The 6910-nt window shown below is 40.0% G+C and overlaps 1 pseudogene; it reads left to right on the top strand.

Moving 5' to 3' along the window:
• LOC102875791 overlaps window positions 1-1311 on the top strand; it is a 5705-nt pseudogene extending 4394 nt beyond the window's left edge.
• The last annotated feature ends 5599 nt before the right edge of the window (window positions 1312-6910 follow it).

Genomic DNA, 6910 nt, shown 5'->3' with positions numbered 1-6910 from the left:
GGGGTGGGCGGGGAGAAAAATGCAACAATGAATGAATGGAATTCCAAAATCTCTGTAGATGTTCATTGAAATAAAAAAAAAAATTTAAAAACAGGGAAAAAAAGAAAATAAAACGTCATACTATTCAACTTTTTAAAAAACAACAAAAAAACTAACAGCCTTTGTAAACACACTGAATGGCAAAGATGGAACCAGTTCTCACCTCGTGACAGTGCCTCCTGGGCCCATCACTTCCCCAATTTTGGCTAGGGAAGGTGGAACCATGCTTGGTCTTGGTGCCAGTGACTGAGTTTGGAGTGGATCCCAGTGCCAATCTTGAGCTAGCCCTTGCTTCGTGTTTCCATGGAAGAGCAGTGACATCTGCAGGAGGAAGAAGCACAATGGGCAGCTGCAGCCTCTTGCTGCTGAAGCTGGGATTGATGCAACTGGGACTGAAGATTCAGATGATGCCCTGCTGAAGATGACTATCAGCCAGCAAGAGTTTGGTCGTGCTGGACTCCCTGGCCTAAGCAGAGGAAGAGCAGATTGTGTATGCCATGCAGATGTCCCTACAGGGAGCGGGATCTGGCCAGGCAGCATCAGGTGATATTAATGCCAGCTCAGCCATAGCTATGTCTGAGCCAGCCAAGAAGGAGAATGATTATGATGTGATTCAAGACCCGAAGTTCCTTCAGGGTGTCTTGGAGAACCTTCCTGGTGTGGATCCCAACACCCAATGAGGCCATTCGAAATGCCATGGGATCCCTGGCCTCGCAGGCCACCAAGGAAGGCAAAAAGGACAAGAAGGAAGAGGACAAGAAATGAGATTGGAGGGAAAGGGTAGCTGATTCCACAAGCTCACAGGGATGTATAGGATGGAGTAGGGTATGGCTGATACACTGTCTGTAACTATTACAGCCTAAATAAAATTTGGCAACTTTAAAATAAAAAAATATAAGGATAATGAATAAAATGTGTGTCAGGGTTCAAGAGGGGAAGGGTTGGGAGTAGAGTGGTAAAAATGGGCAGTGGGAAAATCACAGGGTAGAACAATTTGCTTAGTGGAGTGAAGGGGTAAAGGAAATGGAAAAGATTTGGTGGGGATCTGAAAAGATGGGGTGGTAATGGTGAGCATAGTTCAGTGATTATTAATTTTATAAAACACAGCAGCTGCCACATGCATCACCAGCAGTAATGGATCTGTTCCAGTCAGTTAACTATGTACTTGTGATAAAAAAGTTCTTAGTGTGGCCTGGACTGCTATCCTACCTGGAGCCCTAGATTGAGGCCCTGCTGCCAGGAGGCTTTGGACCCTCTGCCTGGTGGCCCTGACCCCACCACTTTAACCCTTGAACCCACCACCTGGAGGACCTAGCCAACCAAACTCAAAGTGGATCAAGGACCTAGGACCAAAACCAAAGATGAAAAACTTCATCAGAGAAAAGCTTGGAAGAACTCTAGAATCCCTAATTCACAATATGAACAGTCTCCCAAGCATCCTGAACAACCTACAATAAGAAGAGGATAAAGTACATGAATGAGATCTTCTAAGAATCAAATCCCTATCACATCAAAAAAACTTTTCCAACAGGGTAAAAGAATAGCACAGACTAGGAAAAAATATTTGGTAATGACGATAAGTGAATTATATCTGGAATTTATAGAGTACTCCCTCAACAAGGTTAAGGTAAACAACCCAATCGCAAAATGGATATGAACAGACACTTCACTAAACAAGACATTCAGATGGCAAAGAAACACATGAAGAAAACTTCAGAATTCCTAGCTCTAAGAGAGATGCAAATCAAAACAACTATGGTATATAATCTCACCCCAGTAATCTTAGTAAAGTTCAACAGAGCAGCAAACAACAAATGCTGGCAAGGTTGTGGAGCAATTGGAACCCTTATTCACTCTTGGTGTATGAAAAATGGTTCAACCTCTCTGGAAAGCATTATGGTGCTTTCTCAAAAAGTTGAAAATAGAAATAGCATTTGACCCAGCAATCACACTACTGGGAATATACCCGAAAGAAACCAGAGCTGCCACCCAAACAAATATATGTATGCCCATGTTTATTGCTGCATTGTTCACAATAGCAAAGAGTTGGAAGCAACTCAAGTGCCCATCAATAAATGAATGTATAGTGAAGCTGTGGTATATTCACACGATGGAATACCATGCAGCACTGAAAAGTAAGGAACTAATAAACTATTATACAAAATTAGTGACTCTGGAGGACATTATGCTGAGTGAAATATCTCAGTCACAATAGGAAAAATACTGCATAATGCCACTATTATAAAACAGGACTGACATGGGGTTTGGGAGGAAACTTAGAAAAGAGGAGATAAATAATGAACACTGCTTTTAAATTGATGATGGAAAGAACTGTCTAAAAGAAATATATGATTAGGTATTATTTGCATGACAATAGTCCATAATAAGAGATGCATAGCAAAGTTGACTGAGAGGGAGAAGGGAGAGAGCAAATTGTGCAACAATGAAGGGATATTTTTAAAGAGAAAAATGAATTAGGGCATGGAGATAGGGAGGAAAATGTGCAACAATGAATGAATGGAAGTCCAAGTTTTATGTAACCTTTCATTAAAATATCAGTTAAAAATTTTTTTTAAAAAGGAAAACCCACTAGAAGGTCAGCTGTGGGTTGATTTTAACTCAATAGGAAACAATAGAAGCAACCCTTGTAAAGTCTATGTTGGGATTCAATATAATTGTTTACTTATTTGAGAGCTCTGTTGGCATAGTCTGTATTGAGTTGTGTTGCTACCCCAATTGTGGTGACTCCATATGGGTTAGAATTAAACAATTCTTGATAGGGAATTCAATAGCTATTTTGAGGAAGGCTTTCTTCTGAGGCTCTTCTGGGTGGACTCACTGCCTCTTTTTTGTTGGTAGATGTTTGAGTCCCACTCTCATCCTTATTGCTCTTGAGTAAGAACCAACTCATACCTGACCCTCCAATGGGTTTTCAGAGGCTGTAAATCACAAGGGAAGAAGGAGACTTCCCATCTTTCTCCCATGGAACTGGTTTTGGATTCAAATTACTCACCTTTATTTTGGCAGCACAACTGAATTAATAGTTTAACACATTAACCATTTACACTACCCTCAATCATAACTGTAAAGTGAGACATCAAACAATAAATATATGATGGATGAAAAACAAGTTTATAAAATATAGTGTGTGAGAATGAGACACAATGTGAATGTAAGGATGAAGGTAGGAATATGTGAAACACAGGGTATACAGATTGTGTATGCAAATTAATATAATTTTTTTTCTTCACCATCTGTATCATTAAAATGCGCTCCTCCAGTCCTCCCGTGGGCCATGTCCCTGTCCCCACTGCCGGACCTGACTCGTGCTATACATTAGAAGCCTAAGCTCCCTGAGCTTGTGGCCCAGAGAACAGATGGAGGCAGAACCGAAGCTGAACGTGTAGGCCAAAGGGCAGGAGTGGCATCCTCCGCGAAGTGAAGGGCTGCGGCTGGCAGAAGGTGGGCCTCGGGTGGACCCCCAGGCCTCACTCAATAATATAAAATTTTAAAAAGAGACCTAGATGAATAAAAGACTATATATGGATTGAAGCTGAACATCAAGAAGACAAAGATTCTCACCACTGGGCAAATTGGCAGCATCATGTTGGATGGAGAAGAGATTGAGATTATTAGCAATTACAGCTTGCTTGATTCCACAGTCAACACTCTTGTCACCATCAGTCAAATCAGGAAATCAAAAGATGAATTGCATTAGGTAAATCTGCTGTCAAGGACCTTTACAGAGTACTGAAAAGCAACGATGTCAGTCTAGTGACTAACGTGCACCTGATCCAGTCCATGGTCTTTGCAATTACTTGCTATGCCTCAGAGAGAGCTGAACAATTACTAAGGATGACAGAAAAAAAATTGATGCCTTTGAATTGTTCTGGAGAAGAGTTTTGAGCATACTATAGACTATCAAGAAAACAAATAGGTCTGTCTTGGAAAAGGTTAAACCAAGTTTCTTGTTGGAGGCTAGGATTTTGAAGCTCTGTCTCACATACTTTGGGCTTGTGGCCAGGAAGGACCGATCCTTAGAGAAGGATGTCATGCTAGGAAGGGTGGAGGGACAGTGCAGGAGAGGAAGACCCTGGATGAGATGGATTGATACAGCAAGTAGGGCAATGTGGGTAGGTGTGTCAGAGTCGGTAAGACTGGCTCAAGACAGGGCAGGCTCCAGAGTCTCTATGAGTTGCAGGCAACTCGACAGCACATAATAATAACAACAACATATCATGCCCATGGATATTGTTATATGTCATTGAGTCAGAATCAACTCATAGCCAACCCCCCAGTGGATTTTTCAGGGGCTGAAAGTCACATGGGAGATTTCTGCTGTGGAATAGCTGGCGAGTTAGAACTGTGTGCCTTTGGGTTGGCAGCACAACTTCTTACCATTACATTAGGCTACCAGAGCCCCTGATCATCAATAGGAAAATGTAACGTTATAAAAATGACAATACTTAGCAAAAGCAGTCTATAGGTTTAATGCATTCCCAATTTAAACTCAAACACTGTTCTTCAAAGAGATGGAAAAGGCAATGCCAACTTTATTAGGAAAAGAAAGAGACCTCAGATAAGCAAAGCTCTAATGAAGATGAAAAAGTAGAACGCATTACAATTCTGATCTTAAAACGTACTGTTGTTCAGTCAAAACTGACTTATAGCTGACCCTCCAGTGGATTTTCAGAGGCAGTAAATAGCATGGGAACTGATGGAGAAGCTGGTGGCTTCAAACTGTGTGCCTTTGGGTTGGCGTCACAGCTTTTACACAGCCCAAATAATTAAAACAACATGGTGCTGGTACAGTCACACACAAATAGGCCAGTGGTATATAAATGAGAACTCAGAAATCAATCATCTACCTATGGTTAACTGCTCTTTGCCAAGAAGATAAAACTTATTAAATAGGGTAATAACAGCTTCTTCAGCAAATGGTGCTGGCAAAACTGGCTATCTGAAGAATACTGAAACAAAATCCATACCTCACAACATATAAAAAAAGTAACTCAACGTTAGTTGATCAAGGATTTATAAGTAAAAAAACAAAACAAAACAAAACACACCTATAAAGATCATTAGAGTAAAATCAGGAACAAACTTAAGAGTCATAATCTATGGCATAAATAGATTATCAAACATAGCCAAAAATGCACAACCAGGAAAGAATAAAATGGTACTTTCTAAAATGAGATCCTTGTGTGTATAAAAAAGTTTCTCCAAAAGATGAAAAAGAGAGCCTACTGACAAGGAAAAATGTTTGGCAATGGCATATCTGATGAAGGGATCATATCTAAAGTTTATAACATATTTCAGAACCTTACCAAGAAAATGACAGATAACCCAATTACAAAATGAACAGAAGATATGATCCGTTCACCAAAGAAGATAATTGGATGGCAAGTAAGGATATGAAGAAATACTCAAATCACTGTTCATTAAAGAGATGCACATAAAAACAAGAATGAGATATTCTCTCCATCCAACAACAAGAGCACAGTTCAAAAGAGCAGGAAACAGTAAATGCTAGTGAGAGTGAAGGACTAGAAATTTCATATGCTGCTAGAGGATACGGAGAATGGTCAACACTGTGGAAGGCAGTCTAGCTTTTCCTTAAAATATTGAAAATAGATGTCCATTTAATCCAGCTACTCTACTACTAGCTTCCTTGGCTTCTGTTATTCCAAACACATCAGCTGCCACAGGTCCTCAGGCCCAAATGAATGACACGCGAATTTGGCATCTTCAATGTTACCTGAGAAAATGGGTAGAAGTGGATGGGTATCCTGGTGGATGGCGGAGCAGGGAAATAAGTGGGTAAAGACACATATACCAAAGGCAGGGACAACACTGACACTAATGCTTAACTCCACAATAAGGGATATACCTTTCACTTTTTCTATAAAATGTTGGTCTGTCTGATACTTCTCTAAATCGGAACATTCAGATTAAGACAGACTAGGAAGAAGGATTGTCTATCCACTTCTGAAATAGTAGGCCTCTGAAAACCATATGTACAACAGAACACATGTAGACAACAAAAGGGCAACTGAGGTTAAGCTTTCAAGTATGGAAATACAGAGGAAGAGGAACAGTTGTAAGCAGACACTAGTGATTGGGACATGGAATGTGAGAACCATGAATGTAGGAAAATTAGATATTGTTAAGGAAGAAATGGAATGCATAAATATTGACATAGTAGGCACTGGTAAGATGAGATGGACTGGTATGGAGCATTTTGAGTCAGATGATCATATGATACATTACTCTGGAGATGAAAAGGTGAGGAAAAATGGAGTTGCTTTCATAGTTAAAAAAGGCATTGCTAGATCCATCTTGAAGTACAATATTGTGAGTGATAGGATAATATCCATAGGCATACAAGGAAGTCCAGTGAATACCACTATCATTCAGATATATGAATCAACAACCAAAGCCAAGGAAGAGGATAGAGAAGATTTTTACCAACTTTTCAATCAGAGATCGATCGAACATGCAATCAAGATGCATTGATAATAATGGGTGACTGGAATGCAAAAGTTGGGAACAGAGAAGAAGATTCAGTAGTTGGAAAACATGGACTCGGTGACAGAAATGGAGCTGGAGAGAATGATCGAATTTTGCACAATCAATAACTTATTCATAGCAAATACGTTTTTTAAGAGACATAAACGCAGGTTATATATTTGGATTTCGCCTGATGGTATACATAGGAATCAGATCGATTACATCTGTGTAAAGAACCGCTGGAGAAGCTCAAGATCAGCTGTGAAAACTAGGCCAGGAGCTGATTGTGGAACAGACCAACAACTACTCATATGCAAGTTCAAGCTGAAGTTGAGGAAAATTAAACCAAATCCAAGGCAAG

Source organism: Elephantulus edwardii, unplaced genomic scaffold (assembly GCF_000299155.1).
Source record: "Elephantulus edwardii isolate Elephantulus edwardi_28Jun2011 unplaced genomic scaffold, EleEdw1.0 scaffold00403, whole genome shotgun sequence".
Classification (NCBI taxonomy): Eukaryota; Metazoa; Chordata; class Mammalia; order Macroscelidea; family Macroscelididae; genus Elephantulus; species Elephantulus edwardii.
The sequence above is the reverse complement of the archived record's forward strand: the minus strand, read 5'-3'. Positions and strand labels throughout refer to the sequence as shown.